This window comes from Equus asinus, chromosome 24 (genome assembly GCF_041296235.1).
Source record: "Equus asinus isolate D_3611 breed Donkey chromosome 24, EquAss-T2T_v2, whole genome shotgun sequence".
Taxonomy (NCBI): Eukaryota; Metazoa; Chordata; class Mammalia; order Perissodactyla; family Equidae; genus Equus; species Equus asinus.
In genome coordinates this window covers 41,893,350-41,914,953 of record NC_091813.1, presented here as the reverse complement: position 1 = coordinate 41,914,953, position 21,604 = coordinate 41,893,350, and the positions used below count along the sequence as shown (strand labels likewise).

The following is a 21,604-nucleotide window of genomic DNA, read 5'->3' as shown; positions in this document are numbered from 1 at the left end:
CAAAGTAATAGTCTGCTTCAAGTGGATTTAGAACAAGAACTATAATTTTATTTTTATAATAAGAGGCTGGAGTGTTCTGAGCCATAGGGATTATAAATCATATGTTGTGTAATATATATTCCATATTTTCCTCGTGAAAAATTGGACATAAGATTGAACAAATAAATTTTTCCCTGATATACCAATTAATTCTTATGAAAAACTTCTAAAATAATAGCAATTAAATTATTTAATCGCTCAATTTTCTTACAAAGAGTAAAGTGACCAGAAATTGGGTTCTTCCAGGAAAAGTCATGAATTCTGTTTCCCTGATTAGACAGTAGCAGGAACTTTGTCTCATACTTTTTTCCAACACTCAGGGATTAGGGGGTTACAGTAAGACTCCAGGAGAATTTGAAGATAAGTTTAAGATAAGTTGACCTTCTGAAATAGAAACTAGCAAAAATCAATACCTAAGGGATGTGATCAGCCAAGTGGTTGGGTATTTGTGAAGGTGTTGCTGATTAGGGTGTATCTACTGAATCCCATGATGGAGACTAGAACATTTGCCAAATCCAATTCAGGTGACTAGCCTATTCTGTAAAATAAGACTGGAATATATGTGATGATAAAAATGCAAGTTACAATTGCTTAACAGTGTGATGACAAATATGACCACAGCAATATGCTTTGTAAGACTGATTCTAAGGGAAATGAAGGATAAAAAATTGTTCCCACAATGAAATACTGTAAGTATCAGTTACTTCTTCCTTTTTATTGCTGAGTAGTACTCAAGTGTATTGATGGAACACAATTTGTTTATCCACTTACAAGTCGAAGGACTTTGGGTTGTTTCCAGGTTTTTTTGGTGATTATGAATAAAGCTGCTATAAACATTTGTCTTTGTGTGGACATATGTTTTCATTTATTGAGGGGTAAACACCTAGGAATGGGATTATGAAGTTGTATGGTGAGTATATGTTTACCTTTACAAGAAACCAGCACTTGATTTTGTCAGTTTAACAAAGTTTAGCCATTCTAATCGTTGTGTGATGGTATCTCATTGTTTTAATAGGCATTTCCTTAATGATAAAGGATTTTGAGTATTTTTTGTGCTTATTTCCCATCCATATATTTTCTTTGGTGAACTGTCTGTTCAAATCTTTTACCTATTTTTAAAATTGGGTTGTTTGTATTTTTTATTATTAAGTTTTGAGAATTCTTTATAAATTCTGGATGCAAGTTCTTTAGCAGATATGTGCTACAAATATTTTCTCCAAGTCTGTGGCTTATATTTTGATTTTTTAAAGTGTCTTTTAAATTTTGAAGAAGTCCAATTTATTAATTTTTTTCTTTTGTGGATCTTGCTTTTTGTGTCCTGTGAAATATGTGCTTGTCCCAAAGTCACAAAAGTTTTCTCCTATTTTTTTTCTAGACATTTTATAGTTTTAGATTTTACATTTCGGTCTATGATCTATTTAGAATATAATTTTTGTATGTGGTGTCAGGTATGGGTTGGGGGTCATTTTTTTCCACATATAGATGTTCCATCACCATTTGTTGAAAAGACTAAACTTTCTGCATTTAGTTGCTTTGTCATCTTTGTTGAAAATGAATTGACCCACTGAGTGGATCTATTTATGGATTCTATCCTACTTCATTAACCTATGTGTCTATCCTTTTGCCAATGTCACACTGTGTTGATTATGGTAACTTTATAGTAAATCTTAAAATCAGGTTGTATATGATCCTCCAACTTGTCTTCTTTTTCCAGATTGTTTTGGCTATTACAAATCTTTTTCACTTGTATGCTGTTTAAGTTACTTCTTCTGATCCTCAAGTTTCTCACCTTAAAAATATGGATGATAATCATACCTACACCATAGAGTTATTGGAAAGCTTTAGTTTTGGTTGTTATTATTATTATTATTATTTTTGGTGAGGAAAATTGGCCCTGAGCTAACATCTGTTACCAATCTTTCTCTTTTTGCTTGAGGAAGATTGTTGCTGTGCTAACATCTGTTCCAATCTTCCTCTGTTTTGTACGTGGGACACCACCACAGCATGGCTTGATGATTGGTGCATAGGTCCATGCCCAGGATCCGAACCTGCAAACCCCAAGCTGCCAAAGTGGAGCAGGCAAACTTAACCACTATGCAACTGTGCCAGCCCCTAGAAAGGATTAATTTTTGTAAATCATTTAGTAAGGTGTCTGGCACATATCAATCTTTCAATAACTTTAGATATCATTTTCATTCTGTAATTTGCATGGCAACTTTTCTACCATTTCCTCTGAAACCTTGTACCTTGCTTTATTCTGAAATATGCCTAGACCTGCTACAATTTTTTGTAGAGGTTCACTCATTGTAAAAAATATTTTGGAATAACACTTTGTCTAGTTGAGGAATTAAAATAAAAATTTGAAAAGGATTATCTTGACAAGGAAAGATTTCTTGTGTATCAAGTTTTTGTGAGAAATGATACCGGAAAACAACAAAGATTGATAGAAGATACGATTGACATGCTAAGTGGAGGAAGAAAAAGCATACAGATCAGGCGGAAGACTCTGTTTGAAGTCGGAACTCAATAAACTTGTGTCTTGACTTACAACTTCCTAGCTATGAAATCTTGAATGCACTGTCTTATAGTCTGTTTTCTCATCTACATAGAGTCTCACAGTATTTGTGGTGAAGATAAGTGAGCTGATAGCTGTGAAAGTACTTTGTAAAGTGTAAAACACTAAACCCATGGTTCCCAAACCATGCACCAATGTGCCCTGGGGTGCTGCAAAGAAGTCATAAGGGCTCTGGGGCTTATTTTAAATTTTCTTAGAAAACACAGTTACATCTGTTGAACACTGCATGAATCATTGTAATGTTGTTTGGCCCTAACTACTTAATAAATAAAAATGCTAGGTATGCATTTTGGTGTAGGGCCCTGTGAAAAAAACTATTGAGTCATTAAGCATACTGTGAATGAGAAAGTTGGGAAGCTCTGTGATAAACATCCATTTCATGAAGGCTTGTAGGTGCTGGGCGCTTGGGTCCGACATAAATGTGAGTTATTTATTATTTTTTGTGATGTTGTCCCTTCATAATCTTTGATGTGCATTTTTGGTGTAAAGAGTCTTAAAACCCATCTCAGGAAACATTATCAGAAGTATTAGAACAAACTTGTAGCATCGTCAGGTATATAAATGACCTTGCGAACAGCCACTCCCAGCCTCCTTACCCTCTCCTCACAGAGTGATCTTATGTGCTGAGTGCCCTACGTATATTAACTTAGTCTCTGCTACATCTCGAGAGTGACATTTTTAACACCCTTTTACAGTCGAAGAAATAGGTCGAAGAGGTTAAGGGACTAAGCCAAAGTCACATAGCTAAGCAATGGATGTTTGACCCCACTCCCTTTGTGCCTTCATATCACCTGCTTAGAAAGCCAAGGATTGCAGGAGAGGGAATCCTAAATGATGGAGGCAATCCAGTATATTTCTAAATCTATCTATGCTATTTTTAAAGTCTCACTTTGATCTTTGTTTGAGGAAAAATGCTTGTTGAGGTTAGATGGAGCTTGCCTACAATCATTTTGAATTCTTAGTTTTGAACACATGATCATGTGTTCCTACAGCCAAAACTTGGCTCTACCAAAATCTGTGTGTTATAGACCCAAGAAACTATAAAAACCCAATGTTTGTAAGTGTGAAATGTTGCACAAATTTTTTTTAATATATAAAAAACAAAAAGAGGGACAAGATGCCCAAATAAAAAATTCAATCTCCTTTTTACAAAGAAAAATAATGATTTCATGATGTGGTGAGTTGCCATCATTACCAGAGGACATATGGTTTCATAAACACAATTGGTGAACTAAGAATGCTTGTTCAAACGTTTTTGGCCATGCAGCTTTCCAATGCTGTAGTGACTGGTCGATAATGACAGGCAGAACTTGCCAGGACTCGAATCCTCCTCCATTTTGTGCTATCAGCCAAGGAACTCCATGGTCTGCCTGTGCTGACCTATGCCTCCTGCCTCGTCACCTGGGTACCCTCTCTGGATACCCTCCAGCTGTACTTACCCACCTACAGTTCTTCCCACCAACATCTGCTGTTAGGTCTCTGGTGCTTTCACTCTTCTTTTTGTTCAGGGCCAGTGCTGTCCAATAAAACTTTCTGTAATGATGTTCAGTATGGTAAACACTAGCCACAAGTAGATATTGAGCACTTGAAATGTGGCTAGCGTGGCTGAGAAACTAAAATTTGTATTTTATTGATTTTTAATTAACTTAAATATCTACAAGTGGGTAGTGGCTACAGTACTAGACAGCACAGTTCAGATGATATCCCCCTTCTCGTCTTCCCCCTCCACTTCTAAATCGCTATTTTCAGGTCACCTCCTACTCATTTCTCAAGATTTAAGAGTCAGTCTTCTGGGAAGTCTTCCCTGACCTGGCTGCAGCTTCTCCCTCTAAGCACCACTGCTCCACCAGACAGGGAGCACTATGGGGTTTTTGGACTGTTCTTGAATCTCCAAGTATCCGGCACGCTGCATTATAGCTGATCAATCTATTCTTGTGGATTGAATAGGATTGGAGTCTGTGAGCCTTTAGTTGTAAGATTCTATGACCAAGTAGGAGAGAGACTGTGGAATGTTCCACTGATACCATCAATGAATAAAGGAGTTAACTGATTTTACTAGGGGTAACTTCAGACCCACCTAGAGAATAAGTGTCATTAGATGTCACTCTTTAAAATGATCATATTGGAGGCTACAATTTCTCTTCATATCCTTGAAGAACTTAACATAGCACTGTGCATTACTTTGCCCAGCTCTTGGCTCCTTGTTGCCACTGTGGTCTAATTTTTATAGAGCTAAAAGCAAATGTTCCAGGAGGTGGCAAACCAATATCTCAGGTTGGGAGAAATTGAAGAAGTCCCTTAGGTAGTTTACCTGGGTGTCCCAAGCTCCTGGCTTCCTCTCTGTATCTCTGGAGATGAGAATTGAATAAGCTGACCATCCTCCCCAAGGCAAGTCCAGAAACTTACATAAAGGAGTAGTTGTGTGTGGTTTTGTACCATCTCCCATGACTATCCAGGCCTATTTTTTTTTACTTGGTTATAACAATGTAACCCATTTTCTTTTTTTCTTCTCTTTTTGTTTCCCTGAGAATCTTTAGAAATATGAACTCTTTGACCCTTTTATCCAAAAGACTTCATGTTGGCCATTTAATACCAATATGAATTTCTAAATGGACTGTCAAGATAGTAGCAAAGCCCATTCAAAATATTAAAAGAAAAATATTTTTCCAAAACAAATAATGATAATAAGTAATATTTATAAAATTCTTAACACCTTCTTTATCAGATTGGGCATCTTACCACTGTTCATCTCACTTTATGTACTTGGGGTGGCGAGGAGGAAATTTTTATGCCTTAGAAGCTTAGCATATGGTTTGTTAATATATGGGACACAAATTCAAACAGTATGCCACAACACTTAGCATTTGGTGAGATGTTCTTATGCTTAAATCATTGGTTTGGACTCCTGACACTCCATTAAAGTCATGTATATTTAGTTTATGAGTAGTCTTAAGTTAAAAAAATCGTAAGTTGCCCTTTTTTCCCCCATGAAAAATAGCATATCCAGACATTTGAAAGTCTTTGAATGGTTTCGTTTAGCATCAAAGCATTTTCACTTAAAAATGTTAACATTCAAATTAGTCACATAGCAAGTGGATGACAAAAGATGCAACAGCAATCTTGTTCAAGGAATGAACAGTTTCGAGTTAACCAAGTTGAGCAAGATGTACTGGAATGAAGTTGACAGTTGATTCTAGACTTCAAGTGGAGGTACTGGGACATACAGGTGACATTGTCATTGGCTCTTTGAGTCATCCAGGTCACACAGGAGAAAAACTGGCCTAGCAGCATGTCCCAAGTGACTCAATCTGGTGGTAGGTTTTAGTCAGGGGAGTGATTCTTTGATTGGAAATGTCACCAACGAAAAAATCAGCTTCCAATGGCATCAGCTGGACAATTAACTGATTTCATTGATTGTTTACTATCATTATTTGCTAATTCACTCAAGTCTAATCTATTCCTTTAACTTTTAAAAATTTTTGTTGCCTACCATGAATTATGCATTGAGTGGAAGATTAATTTATTCATTCATGTATTCATTCAGTCAGCAAATATTTACTGAGCATTTGCTGTCAGCCAGGCATTATTTTATGCATTGGGACTAAACCAGTGATTAAAATTAAGTCTTTCCCTTTATGGAGTTTACACTCTTGCAGGGGCAGAGAGACAATAAACAAATGAACAAATAGACACTTAGAGCATGTGTAGTGTTCTTCTGAAAATAAAGTGGTTAATAGGATAGAAAGCGATTGGGGCAGGGATTAGTTTTCTATTCGGGATGGCCAAGAAAGGTCTCTCTGATTAGGTGATGTTTGAGCAGAGACCTGAGGAGGAAAGGGTCTAAGTCAAATGGATTATCTGAAGAAAGATTTTTCTAGGCAGAAGGAACAGCAAATGCAAAAGATGCATAGCAAAGAGTGGACTGGAGTATGTTAGGAGTAGAAAGGAGACCAATGAGATTGGAGAAGACTAAGGGGACATGGGACAAGACTGCAAGCAGAGAAACAAGAAACTTGCAGTGGCCCAGCTGAGATGGCCAAGTGAGCAAGGCCACTGGTAGGAGATAGATGTTTGCAGAGGTAGCCAGGGCCAGATCATTCCCTCTGAGGAAATGGAAAGCCCCCAAAGTTTTTGAATAGAAGATCCCTCTGACATGTTTTGAGTAGTAGTTCCTCTGGGTTCTGTGAGAGAAGAGGATGCTGGGACAAGGATGAAATCAAAGAAAGCAGTTGGGAGGCTGTTACAATAACCCAGAGACTATGCTAGGGTTATAGTGGCGAGAGGTGAGAAATAGTTGGGTTCTGGGTATATTTTGAAGACGAGGCCTTCAAGATTTGCTGAAGGATCAGATCTGAGATATACTAGAAAGAGTGAAGTCAAGGACCACTTGAAGGTTTTGGCCTGAGCAACTGGAAAGATAGAGCTGCCTTTTGCTGAGATGAATTAGATCAAAGCAGGTAAAGGTTTTATTTTGGGGAGGAGTTGTAAATATTTTAAGTTTGGGGTTCCTATTAGATGACCAGATGGAGATGTCTAGTTGGAAGACAGACGTACGAGTCTGGACAGTAGGTGGATGGTCACTGTTGGAAATATAAAAATTGGGAGCCATAAGTTATAGACAGTATATAAAGCCATGGGACTAGAAGATATCACTGAAGGAGTGAACATGGATGGAAGACAAATGGGCTGAGAACTGAACTCTAGAAAGGACAACACAGGAGTTTGAGAAGAGCTGGTCAATGAGGTGAGTAGAGACCAAATGAGAGGGTGCCCTGGAAGCCAATTGAAGAAGGTAAAGAAGAAGGGAGGGATCAACCATGGCAAATGCTGCTGAGAGCACAAGTCAGAAGGAGGCTGAAGATTAATCATTAGGTTTGCCAGTATGGAGGAAACTACTCATTGTGTTGAGAAGTTTTTATGAAGAGTGAACACAGAAGGTGGTTTTGAAGAGCTGTCTTGTAGAGTAGAATAAAGAAATAGGGCAGTAGGCTGGTCCTGTATGTGCCAGTGTGTGGGTATTTGTATGTGGTAATCAAGATATATAGCAATCAAAGGAAGTTTTCATCCTAGCACATTTTGATGCTTACAGTTATGGGCAGTGATCATTTAAAGAGAGATTGCAGTTGAGATTGAGACCATCATTAATTGTGCTCTGTGAAAGAGGAAGGTGACTGGAGAAAAAAGTGTCTTCAAGAATGATGTAATCACTAATTTCTCTTTGCTTCTACTACTTTTCATTGAACGACTGTGATAAACCATTATTTCATTTTGCCTTGTATAACGTAACCACAGCACACATTTTTAAAAATGTTGACTATGTACAGGAAATGTACTGGTTTATTTTACTTAATTCTTACAATAATTATATGGAGTATCTATTCTTATTTTCCTCTTTTACAGAAGAGGAAACTGAGGCTTGAAGAGGTTATTGGTTGTGCCCAAGATCATACAAATGGGGTTTGTGCTCAGATGGTTTTGACCACAGAATCTGAATTCTTGACCACTACGTGTTTACTTCCTCCTCTGCTTGTAACTGCCTTGAGATGGGACTTGAACTTTTGTGTATTATTTATACATTATTTGTTCACGTTGCTATGTGCTCTAGTAGCTTCCTGTTCCTAAAGCCACCTCTTATTCTTGTTGGCTTGCTCATGAGATAGATCATGTGTTTCTTGAGTTATCTCAAGAGAAAGGTGTAACAGGTTGAGTACAGTGACATAAGCTTCAAAACTCTCATTAATCCCCAATGAACCTGAGTTATTTAAAAGCTTGATTAGAGAAATAAAAGGATATAGTGAGGAAAGTCTTTGTGTTTTCTATAATAAATGAAAGAGACAAAATATACTAACTGGTCTTATCTATGCACCAATGAAACAAGAGGTTGCAGGAACACAGTATAAGCATATAAGGAAATAAGTAATACTAAATCAAAACATGATGCAATACAGTGTTACAAATGTCCTGCTTATAGGAAAAATGAGACTTCTCTTCATTCTATTCAGTAGGTACAACTTGTCTATCTTCAGAAAGAAACTGAAGGCACCATAAAGCAATGAAGTTGGCTATAGGTGTTCCTTTGGATTCACCAAATCCAGACAAGAGGGTCACAATAGAAAGAGAGAAAATCCACTTCTATAACCACTGCTTTCAGCTCTGCAAAGTAGCTGATCCTTAGAACTTTCTGTCTTCTGCTAGTTAGATGAATCTTTCTTGAAGTTGTGGTTGATCTAAAAACATGTCTATGTACATTTCATCTGTAAGTGGGGAAGGAATAAAAGAGCTGAAAATGGAGGATATTGTATTTGTCTTGATTTCTTTCTGCTCACTGTCACTTATGAGATTACATAAGGTTAAGTAAAAGTTTTAGTCTAAAGGCATCTCCAAATTATAGTGAATAAACAGTTTGAATCTCTTGATGGGAAGGTATCAGAGCAGGGCACAATGACTTATCTAATCAATGAGAAAATGTGTTACTACTCTCTATTCAGATGCTATGGGAACGGATTGCTGAGTGGTTTCTCAAATATTTATAAATTAATCATTGGATTACATACCCTGTCCTTGTTCCAGAGACTCTTTGGGTCTTGTTTTGAACATGATGCTTTTGTTCTTTGTGAATTAGAGTCTTGGCGGCTGAAAATCTGCAGATTTTTAGAATATAAAAAGCCTCATGTTGTTAAAATTACTGACGAGATTGTAGTTCTCTAATTTCTTACAATATTTAATACTATTGTTTATGAGCTTTTGTAGGATCTGGATTAGGCTGAGCTGTGAACTAACTGCTTCAAGATTCTGAAGCTTATGCATCTCACTTCTTTGAAATCCTTAGCACTCTGGTGTGGTCTCTTCCTCTCCTCATTACCAAGGAAGCAGGTACGAGATATTTGCAAGTTCTTGTCCCTAATAGCTAGCACCCTTCCCCAGTCCCACCAAAACACACATGCACCCTCACATGGGGCATAACTATAGTCACTGCGACGCCCTTTTCCTTTATAACTGAGGATGGCCTGCATCATTTTTTGTTTGGAGGAGGCAGTAAAGGATTCATTTGAGTATTTCTTAAGCAGCTATATAATGATATATGTAAAATCAAGCTCCTGAATCCTGTGAGCTTCCAGGATTAAGTGACCCAGCTACACAGGCCTGGGGCAGTGTTATGCTGGACATGTTGAAGTTATACAAGCTAGATTCATTGTTATCTTCGATTGTTCTTTAAAAATAAATATAAAAATAAAAATTTAAGGGGCCAGCCCAGTAGAATACCCAGGTGTGGATCTACACACCGCTCATCAAGCCAGGCTGTGGCAGCTTCCCATATACAAAATAGAAGAAGATTGGCACAGATGTTAGCTCAGTAACAATCTTCCTCAAGCAAAAAGAGGAAAATTGGCAGCAGATGTTAACTCGGGGCCAATCTTCCTCACCAAAAAATTAAAAAACAGCAATTTAAGGAAATGATAAATGGAGATTTTGCTACAAGAGGGGCACCTGTAAGTTTACATGGCCAATAGTGGAAGTGTGGGCACAAAGAGGGTGGGCCCTAGAGAATGTGATTCTGCCTTAAGCTAAGACTATCTGGGTGCAGCCTGACCATTTGTTTGCAATTGTTTTTCTGGGGTAAGTAATGTTTGAGATTAGACTTACATGACCAGAAATGTTACGTTCCGGTAAGTTAGAATTGGGAGCTTGTGGGGCCGGTCTGGTGGCGTAGTGGTTAAGTGTGCACATTCTGCTTTGGCAGCCCGGGGTTCACCAGTTCAGATCCCAGGTGCAGACATGGTACCTCTTGGCAAGCCATGCTGTGGTAGGTGTCCCGTGTATAAAGTAGAGGAAGATGTGCACAGATCTTAGCTCAGGGCCAGTCTTCCTAGCAAAAAGAGGAGGATTGGCAGCAGATGTTAGTTCAGGGCTAATCTTCCTCAAAAAAAAAAAAAAAAAAAGAATTGGGAACTTGGACAAAAATCAATGAGCTGCACAAGTAAAGGAAACAAGGATATTTAAGCATCACTGCCTGTGGAGGTCACAGATGTCATGGATGCAGAAAGCAGGATGCAGGGTGGACTGCAAATCACACAATTTTGCTGAAGATATTGGAAAGCCAGTGAAGGGGATGCTGATTTTGGGAGAGCTGCTTTGTGTTACTAGAACCCAACTTATATATAATTGATTACTTGTTTTTCTGCTACTCAAATATAATAAGTTAGCTTTCCTCAATTTCCATGCCCTTTCTCAGAGATCACAGGCCTGGCTGAGCAGCACATATGTCTTTTCCTTCTGGACCAATAGGATTCTTGGATTCAGGACTTGGGAACTGCTACCCAGAGAGTGTCCTTAGTCTCGGTTGGGTAATGTCAAGGCAATGGTGGGGTGACCACGTCTGAACTAAGTTGTGTGTATGTGGAGATGTGGAACAAAAAGATCCTGTTGTGGTGGGAAGAGAGAGAGAATGAGAGGGAGGGAGGGAGGAGGAGAGAGAAAAAGGAAATAGAAATGAGTAGAGAAAGCTGGGGCAGCCTGCAAAGGAACCAGATTCCTCTACAGCTAATAAAAAATGAAGGGAAAATGAGGTGATAGATAGTGAGTCTTTCACCTACAGTCCCTCATAACATTGCTAGATTCAAAATGGATCTTTCTTGCTTAAAATGAATAGCTGACTTGGACAGCATGTGGCTTTGTGAATGCAGACTTATCTTTGAAGAGTAAAATGTGTGGATGCATCACAATTTGCAGAAGATTTAAAACTTACCTGCAGCTTCTTTGACTCCTTCCATTGAGAAGTGAGGCTTGTGTTCTACCTGCTTAAATCAGAACATGTTTAGGACGACTTCAACCCATAGAACACGGTGGAAGTGATGCTGTGCTACTTCCGAAGCTTGGATATAAAAGGCCATGCATCTTGTTCTTTCAGGGTTCTCACTCTGGGGCAGCTGCCATGAACGAAGTCTGGCGATTCTGAGACCACCACGCTGGAGAGGCCACATGTGGGTTCTCTAGTCAACAACTCCAGCTGAACTCTTAGCCCACAGCCAACATCAACTCCGGCCACAAGAATGAGCTGTCTTGGATGCCCAGTCTTCAGATGACGGCAGCCCCAGCCAACATCTGTCTACATCTGCATGAGAAACTCCAGGCAAGAACTTCTCAGCTGAGTCCTTCTCAAATTTCTGACCCACAAAACCATGAGCAAGAAAGAAGATAGGGGATGTCTACGGACCCATACAACCAACACCCTCTGCCACGACTGCTTGACTAAAGAAAACTTCTCTTTCTTGCTACCACCAAAGATGGTCCAGTAGGCAAAAAAGTTATACTCAACTTGGTTGAGTATAATATTGGCTAAGAAGGTCAAGGGTATTTTTTTATAGTTCAGTCACTGTATGGACTAGCAAACACCTCTCCTTTCTGTGCCACAAGTTGAACTCTGAATTCCCACTTGTCTTTTCACAAGTTTATAGCATGAATCACCATGTGTGGGGGGCAGGGTGGGAGAACGGGTGAGAGTGCATCTGGGCCAGGGCAAAGTTGGGAAACTGCTCCTGGGAAAACTCAGACAAATGTCTCATGACAGTGCTGGGAAGAGTCAGAACAGTGGGGCAGGAGAAAGGAGGAAGAGGAATAATATAGAGGAAGAGGCACCACTTGATTGTGTGCCAACCACCTTGGTCTTCAGAGGCAGTGGGAATTCCAAAGCCCCTCAGACTTAAACATGTGACTTCTTTAAGATAATCGCTTCATTGGTGCCCGACTCCATCAGATCGCAGCTCCAAGCATGCTATTTCACGAACGTTTTCTGATTCATGGAATCAATTATGTTGCCTTTTATGTACCAGCTAAAAGCTCAATGTTAAATTGACTGCTATCTAGATTTAGTCGACATGAAACAATTTATATTCAAGAGATATAATCCAAAGGGTATGCTATCTGTTCATTCTTCTAGATCTGGGCTCGTACGTGCACAAGTCTCAAGAGGCTAGGCTAGCGTGGCAAATGAAGGAAGCCTTCTGACCGAGATGGTGATGCACAAATGACCCATCCCAAGCATCAGTGACTGCTCAAGGCTGTTCAAAGGCTATGAAGAAAGCGATTTAGTTTGCCAAATATTGCAACCTTTTGAAAGAAACTCTAAAGCTGGATTTTTATGAAAAATCTGATTTTCGAATGTTGGCAATGAATTAAAATTTTTATTAAACAGCCAGTGCGCCAAATTCAGCCTGTGCCAGCCAGTTTGAATCCTTTCTGGATTTTTAGAGTTTTATTCCTGCATCAAGCTAGCTCACCAGAAAGCAACATACCAAAGCTGTATTAGCTTGACATCTTATAGAAATACGCATTGAGCTTTGTTTGAATAGGCTGTCCTTGCCTTCTATCAATGTCTATTTTCTATGCAACATTTCTTATATAAAGATACACACAGCAAATTTCTACTAGAGATCAGTAGGAAAAAGAAGTCTGTCTTTCCAAACAAACTTGTGTGCTTCCTTTCATCAGATAATTAGAACTGTGTGCCTCATTATGTTTCCTCACTTGGCTTGACGTCTAAGCTCATAGTTAAATAGGGTGCTCATACAGACTCCGTGTTTCTGGTATCAGGAACTTTCACTTTAGTCTAATTCCAAAGAGTTTCTAAGTTTTACTTTATAAGTCTGTAACTTACCTGCTTCTCACATGGCTTCTTACTATTAAGAGATCAAAATCTTTTTTGGGATATATGCAACATGTGTATGTCACGTATATCTATATTACACAACAGACCATGTTTTATATGACATATGACATATTCGTGACTCAATACTCTTTTTACTGCTTCATACCACTTTTCTACTTTGTTTCTTAAAAAATAAGTGCAATAAAATGTTAAAGAGTAAATACTTTGCCCAATTATATCTGGCTGTCTGGCTATTTGACTATCTTAGAAATATTCCTTCGGACATCTAAGGCATGCCTTTTCTTTTTTAGTTTTCCCATATCTCAAATATTAAAAAATTAAAGATAATTAATATATGTATGTCAAAATAATTTATAGTTTCATCACCCAGTGACTACTACCATGAACAAATTTTATTTTCTTCCATATTTTTTCTATGTATATTTACTATAGATATATATACTATATTTACTGTATAATATTCACTACATAATATTTATTATATGTGTATATTATATGAATGATTTATGAGATCAGACTTTAAATACAACTTTGGAATAGGATTTTTCTTTTTAGTACTACATTAAGCATTTTCCCATGACCCTAAACATTTTTGAGAAAATGCTTTCAAACATTTTTATAATATTCGGTTATGTGAGCAAACTTTAATTAATTTAATGCTTCTGTTGTTAGATATTTGAGTTATTTCCCATTTTTCAACACTGAAACAGCACTACTATGAATGTAAATATTTGCATGCTTCTCATAATATTCCTTAGGGTAAATTCCTAGAAGGAGACTTATGAGGATCAAAGGGCACACCTTTTAAAAAAATACCGGCAAATTACTTTCCATAATGGTAGTATTAATTGAATCAGTATGTAAGTGTCCCTGCCTCCTGACACTCTGTCAAAGGTGAAATTATCACCTAAAAAATCTTTTGTTCATTTAATAGACAAAAAATAGAGCCTTATTATTTTCTATTGCATCTTTTTGATTAGAAATGAGGTCAGGGGTGTTTTTGCTTTTTGAGTCTTGGCATTTGTCTTTCTTCTTGGGCACACTGCACATTCATATCCTTTGCTCATTCTTGTATTGCAGTGTTAGTTTTTTTCTTATGCCTTAAAAAAAAAAGACATGTGGGCTAGAAATTATTTCCGTGACTGTAAGACTTCTGTGGACTATCTGAAAAATCTCAAACTTCAGACCAAATGTTTCCAGACTAAACTCTACTGGCCCCTTCCATCCAATTATATACAGATCTGCAGTTTATTGAAAGGGAAATTCTACTGCTTTGTAATAACTCTCACTGTTGTTTGCCAAAGTTCAGTTCCACAAATTGGTAGACACTGAGATGAGATCCACACTTTTTTTCGCCCCCTCTGAGACAATGAGCACTTTTATTTCCCCATTCAACAGAGCCAAGCGCTGCTGCATGAAAGAAATCCTATTTGCCATCAATTCAGTTTTCCATGTGGGACTTTCCTGATGGGGCTTTCTTGATTCTTACTCATTCTTTTCTTTCCTGGCCACCCCACCCCCCCTTCTAATAATTTAGAGTTCTCTTTCCAGAAATATCAACCAGGCGGGTACAGTTTTTCAGTGCTTCCTACTCCAGTGACGTAAAACACCCACAGAAATTTTCTGCTAATCCTGAGTAAAACAAATAACAATATGTCAGAAATGCTCTTGAGGCCAGATCGTGCAAGTCAAAACGCACACCCACCAGTAGCAAGACCGTCGTTGTGGTATGCATGTTCTTGAGGGGCAAGGAGACAGCTTTTGCTCAAACCTCATATAGGCTGTTATTGAAAGAAATCAAAGATATTTGTTTTGGTTTGCAGGGCTGGAATTCATGCCTCAAAATAGATACAGTTTTCTTAGAATTTAGCATCGCCAAAGAAGCAATTTGTAAGCTGTAGTAGTGAAATAGGGCACAGTTTCCTTTCAACTTCATTATGTGCATATTAGGTTTTGTTATTGTGTTTACATAAGGCATTTCTTTTGAAACACTATATTTAGTAGAAATAGAAAAGCAAACATATTTAGGCCCCATCACTGTCTCTGTTTGGCTTTGGCAGAGACAGGAAGGGCCACAGAGTTTGTCATTGTCTTTGCTGGGCTAGCCTCCATGTGAGGAGTCTGGGTGAGAGCTCCGGACTGGAGGCTCCAATAGGCGAATCCTCGAGGGCCTTCCAGGCCACATGGACGTCTTGTGAAGGAGTCTATTCTGTTGATTTGGTGCCCTGAAGGCTGTAGGAAAGAGTGCAAATAAGAGAAAAAGAACCGTCCTCTGACTCCGTGAATATCGCTGTGCACAACCCACCGTAGCCCCATCCTACCCTTCCATTCTACCTCCTAGAGCTAAGCAGCTCCCAGGAACTCATATCCCAGCCACTGAATTGATCCAAGGTATGCTTTTTGAGAATCCAAGACAGAGGAAGGAATAAAACATTCTGGTTATGGAGAGGAACGGATCAGAGTTCTCTGAAATAACCCCGGGTTGTAGACTGCTCACAACACGGATGAACCATCACTGAGAGTGGGCCTGGGAGTGAAAAGCGAAGCTGGGACACCAGAGAGCGTGTTCAGGAGGTCTTCTCTGAGCTGCTCATGTTGCGTTATTTCTATTGGGCATCTGTTGGTCTGGACTCTTGGTTGAAGGTGACCAAATCAAAAACTAAAACCAAGACAAAATTAACTCAAGCAATAAAAGTAATTTATTAGCTAATGTAACTCAACAGTCCAAGAGTAGGGCTAATTTCTGATATGGCTGGAATCAGAGGCTTAAACACGATTCACTTTGGGCTCCGTCTCTTTGAAAGTCATTCTCCCTGGGTGAGCACGATATGCCAGAAGCTATTTAAGAGCCCCAGCCTGCCAGTTTCACCACCTCAGCAGGAAGAGAGCATCTTTCACTAAGAAAGAAAGATAGGGAGGACTGAGGAGGACGGAAGGCGAGCCAGCTTGGATTGGCTGTCTGTCCTTTAACCAAATGGCAGAGATTTACATTCTAGATTACACATACATTCCTAAGTAGGGGAGCAGAGTCCCCCCAGGAATGAGAAGTTTCTATTGTCAGAAAGACAGGATTCTGTTGCTTGAAGAACCAATGCCATCATAGTCTACTTCATTATGGTGTGGTAGCAAAGGCACTAGGCTTACAGCTGGTCCTGTCCCCCTCTGCCTCCGTAATGCTGGGTCACCTTGGGAAGACAGTTCTCTAAACCTCAGACCTTTCAGCTGTTCAGTACAAGAACATGCACACGATCATTTCAGTGAGACCACTGTGTGAAGGACCCAGAAATAACAAGAATATAAGGGATATTGCTATTTTCTCTTTCTGGACCCTGGAGCTGGCTATCGCAGGTCACCTGTTTACTTGTGTCTAGGACACAATTTAATTTGTAAGGTTCTAAAAGGGAAGGTCATTGCTTAATGTTCAAACTGAAGAGCTGCTTTCAACCTACCCAGGTGTTCAGGCAGCGCATCTGCCTCCCACCTGCTTCACCCAAGTGATGCAAAGAAGAGTGTGTTGGTTTCGGCTTCCTACTCATGATCACCAGGACATTGAGAGGCACCGCTCTGTGACGCAGCCTCAGTCTGAAGTGTTGGGTTTCTATTTGCTGACTCTTTTGGAAACTGTCTTTGACTTCCGAGAACCAAAGCATTTGAAATATTCATCTTTTTTATCCCTACAAATGGAATAGGAAGATTGGCACTTCTCCTAAAGCCTCAGCCACACCTGCTATTTATCCTGCACTCGGGCAGCGATGACTCTCCCCTAGAGTTCATGGCATTTCCTTTGACACATCAAAGTGAAACTCCTAGAAGTTAGAAACAACATGTCTATTGTTAGATGAAGAGTAAATACCCCATTTCAAGGTGAAAACTAAAACACCAGGTTGAATTTATTTTTGAAGTCCTAATACCTTGAATGTTTGGGTTTAGAGACAGGGACAACTGAATGGACATTGGGGAAAGTGTAAGCTGTCATTCTTGTAAAGCTGTCCCCTTGGAGAAGGACAATGTCATAGAGATACCTCAAAGAGAAAAACAGACCAATTGACTCCACAAGAGTTTTTCCCAAAGGAATAGCTTGTCTCCATATCCAACTGTTCACTCGTCTCCCTATTCTCTGGGTTTTTCACTTAGGTGTATCCTCTCCTTTTTCTTTCCTGCTGCCTTGGTTCTGGCTCTTTCATCTACCTGGATAGTCCCACCTAACTCATTTCTAATGCATTCTCTTTTCTAATCTTTCTCTCCAAACTTCCTTCCTCTTAGCCTCATCTAAGTGCACATCTGAGGACTTTTAGTATGATATGTCCTTGGGCCAGTTCATTAACTCTCTGAGACTTAGTTTTCTTAGCAGTTAGTTCAAAGGGTTATGTGAGGATTAAGTGAACTAATATACGTAAAGTGCTGAAAAATAGTGTCTGGCACATGGGAAGTTCTAATTAAGTGCTGGCTGCATAAGTGTTGGCTATTATTGCCTGACCTTCGTGGGCTCCAGCTTAAAATCCTTCATCATCTTCTAATCAGGGAAGATGTAGCTCCTGTACCTGGCATGCATCCACTCACGGCTTGGTCCCTTCCTATAACTCCACCTTTTCTCTCACCCCCCTCCCTCATGTGCTCTGCCCTCTGTGCTCCATCCACATGCGGACACTAGATATATTTCACCCACATAGTTTCTTCTACCTTCCCTCCATGACCGCTTGGGGAATTCTTCTCATTCTTCAAGGCTGTTCACCAGTGAAACCTCCTCTAGACTTCCCCAGGGAAGACTTAAAGATGTCTTTTTTGTGCTTTCTTTTCTTGTAGCACTTATCCTACCACACTTAAAAAAAAATGGAAATAGCTACTGCTCATTGGGTATCTAGAATGTGCCAGGGACTTTATACACGTCATTTCACTTAATCATCACAGCAAAAATGTAATTCCTATTATACAGATAAGAAAACTGAGGTTCACAGAGCTGAAGTTACTTGTTGAAGGAAGCAGGGGTATCAGGATAGACATTCTGGTCAGATTCTGGTATCCATAGTCATCTGACTACACGCCATCCTCCTTTTCAGTGTGGTTACTAGTTTCCTTGTCTTCTGTCCTCTGAACCTCTGAGCTGCCTCAAGGCCTTCTTGACAGTTCTCTCACTGCTCGTGGAGGAATCTGTGCCCAGTAATAGTCCCTGTGCGCTATGCACCCTTGATGCAGAAAGTCCTGCATATCCTTCTCCACTGCTAAGTGGGAACAGTCACTCTCATGTGTTTTCTTCCATTTCTGATCACTAACTGGATTTTTTTCTTCTACATCAAAGGCTCTCCTACTTGACTTCTGACACTGATTCTCTAGAAGTAATGGTCTTCCAGTTCCTGTTTGGGAAGAGAAGATTCACCACGGCTGCACATATTGAAATACTGGGTACATCCTGCCTGACGTGACTCCCTGGGCTCCACCCAGCAGCTTTGGCCAGTGTCGCCATCTCCTGCTTCCTGAGGAGAAGGAAATCAACAGCAGACTTCTTGCAGGCAGAGACAAATAATGATTGAATAATCGGAAGAAGCAACAATAATCATCTATATATTAGGTAGAAATTGAAGCCAAGGAATAGGCTCCTCAGAAAGGCCAAAAATGACTGATCCTCCATTTTGCTTCTAATGAGAGACTCGTTAGTGAAGGCACATAGCGGGCAAGGGTGGATGCAGACGAATGGATAATTGTTGTTTGAAGAATGGATTGAGACCCTTCCTAGTGCCGTCATCTACCTACATGCTAATCAAGACAGTGGCGATTGCTCTGTCCAGCCAGACTAGAGCTGAAGGGCCTTTCCTTCTGATAAACCTTCCACTCAATTACTCATTTCTCTTCAGCCCTTGGAAATTTAATAACTTCTCTTATTTGTATCAATCCTAAAATTAACAGAAAATACCTTTCTTCAAGAAAATGAGATAATGGATGCAAAACACTTTAACACAGAACTTGGCACATATAGAATGCTCACTATGTTTGCTTTGCTTTTCCATTCCTCTCTTTACTGAAAAAAAAATGTTATTAATACCAATTATATACGATCCTTGAAAATATTTGTTGCAAAACTAGATTCTCCATGACAGCACTAAAGGAGGAGGAAGTCTGGGGCCATTTTTATAGAACTACATATAGACTATAAATAAAATCAAACCTGTGTGAGAGCCAAAGGTTTCACCAAGGGAGACAATGCCTTTTTGTCCCTGTAGTCATATATGGAAACCTTGACATCCTCCAACTACTGAGGAAGATAGGATACTGGGACTGATTTCTCCGAGTTCTTCAGACATGTACCGCATTCAGAGGAGGAGGGCTCTGTGTCAGATGGAGACTTGCCTTTGCTCCATTGGGCATACAGTGTGGTCTTGCAGACCATGCTCGACCCTGTCCGCTTCCACCTAGAGCTTTTCCAAAAGCTGACATCCTTAGGGTTCAATTGTTCTCTTACAAAAAGAAGTCCACCTCCCCAGTCTGGAAGCATTTCCCTTTCAATCTGTGGAAGAATTAGTACTTGTCGTTGTCCCAGCCAGCCGCTTTCTTGGATTAGCGTTTCCAGGCCTTTCCAGGCTCAAGGAAACTTGGCAGCATTGTTTGGCAGCTCCCTAAGCTTACTAGAAATACCAGAAGCCCACAGTTTGCATGATGCTAATTAAGTTTTCAGCTCAGTCTCCAAATCCCTATAGTGTTTAGAAGATCCAGTAACTTGGAAAATATCCTATATAGAGATTGACGGAGAAGACACCAATCCCTGTCCTCCCCCAAAACAGGGCTGCAGAATTCACAAGTAACCCTGACAGGGGTGCCCCCCACCTTCAAAGAAGTGGTCTCTTTAGTTGTGTGTCTCCACTTGCAGTGACAGTCCTCCCCTCATCACATCATTTTCTAGTATCACTTCCTGAGGCGCCTCCGTTGACTTCTCTCCTTCTCCTTTGGAAGGGTTTGGTTTTCACTGAGCCGTCACGATCAATAGGTGTGGTGATACTCTAGGTGTTCAGCCGCACCTCAGGGGTGTGGCAAGACTGGGTACCTGTGCCAAGTGGCTTCCCCCACCCAAGGTGTGGTGATATCACCTATTCTTGCCACATCTTGGAGTATTTTATTAATCTCGCACTGTAAGTCAGCCAAAACCAAAACATACTGGTCTGGTGCTTTAAATCCTCCTTTGACAAGCTTCACAATATTGGTTACTGCTGCATGGCTCATATCATATATCAAGCGTCAGGCTGTGAATTTTCAAATTTTTGTGCTAATTACTGCAATATCTTCTAAGACAGAAAATAGCAAGTGATGAGACTGAAGTGGACTAGGAGATGCTGGACTTTCCCCTTTACTTTAGAAATTCATGCATTTATAGAGGGTACAAATTAAGAAATGAACTTGGTTAATGTTCCCTAAAACTGTGCTTAAGAACATCTTTCACTTGTTAAAATGCTTTTCTAATTTATCAGTTTTGTGGTAGGTACTGACTTACTGGCTTCAGCCATGACTGGAGTGCTGGGGACCAGTCCTCTTCTTTGAGCTCTGGAGTTTCGGTGCCCACATGGATGGCATCACTCCTGATTCAGTGTAGTCAGGCCTTAGCCAAAGGCTCTGGGCCAGAGAGGTGGGTGGACAGTGACCCAGCCTCATCCCTAAACGAGTGCCAGGGGAGCAGCCAGTCTTGCCCATTGGGAAACCCACAGCCTCTGATTGTGCCTAGCATGGAGTTAATTCGTTTCCAAGGGAAAGAAGAATAAGGATAACATCAGTTTCTTTCTTGGAATGTTTTTGGTCTTACTGAAGAGTCAAAACTAACGTGAGAATTCATCAAGGGTTCATGGTCAATTATATGGTATGGATTATGTGTTTCATGGGAAAGCAGAGAAGGCAGACGTCAGGATGGATTGGAATAGCCGGAGAAGGCTTCCTGGAGGAGCAAGGGCTGGGACTAGGTCCAGAACAATGGGTACAGTTTGAGAAGGTCCCGTATAAGGATTTTTATAACGTTCAATGTATCACTCTACACTAAACATTGCTTTGGATGTTGGAAGATATAGAGGAAGCAAAGCAAAGTTCCCCATCTTCACACACTCGGCTCTTTCCTGAGCTGCTTGTGAGAAGTAATTTACAGAACACACAACTCAATTTAGGAGTAAAGTAAACATGTTGTATTAATAAGAAAACATTTATAAAGTATTAGTGGGGGAGGGGCTGGTAGAAACAAAGATGAAGAAATTATCTCAATCAAGTAGAAGTAATCAGATGAGGATTAATTTCTTTTCCAGTTAAAGAATCCTCTACAACAGGAATGTGCAGACTGTAGTCCTAGGACAAGATCA

The 21,604-nt window shown here is 39.8% G+C and overlaps 1 long non-coding RNA gene across 1 annotated transcript in view; it reads left to right on the top strand.

Annotated features, from left to right (window-relative positions):
- Positions 1–18,570, top strand: part of LOC123280481 (uncharacterized) — a 40,842-nt gene extending 22,272 nt beyond the window's left edge. The window contains exons 2-3 of the long non-coding RNA XR_011497752.1: positions 9,365–9,487; positions 11,523–18,570. This is a non-coding gene — a long non-coding RNA (uncharacterized lncRNA). The remainder of the gene's footprint in view (positions 1–9,364; positions 9,488–11,522) is intronic.
- The last annotated feature ends 3,034 nt before the right edge of the window (positions 18,571–21,604 follow it).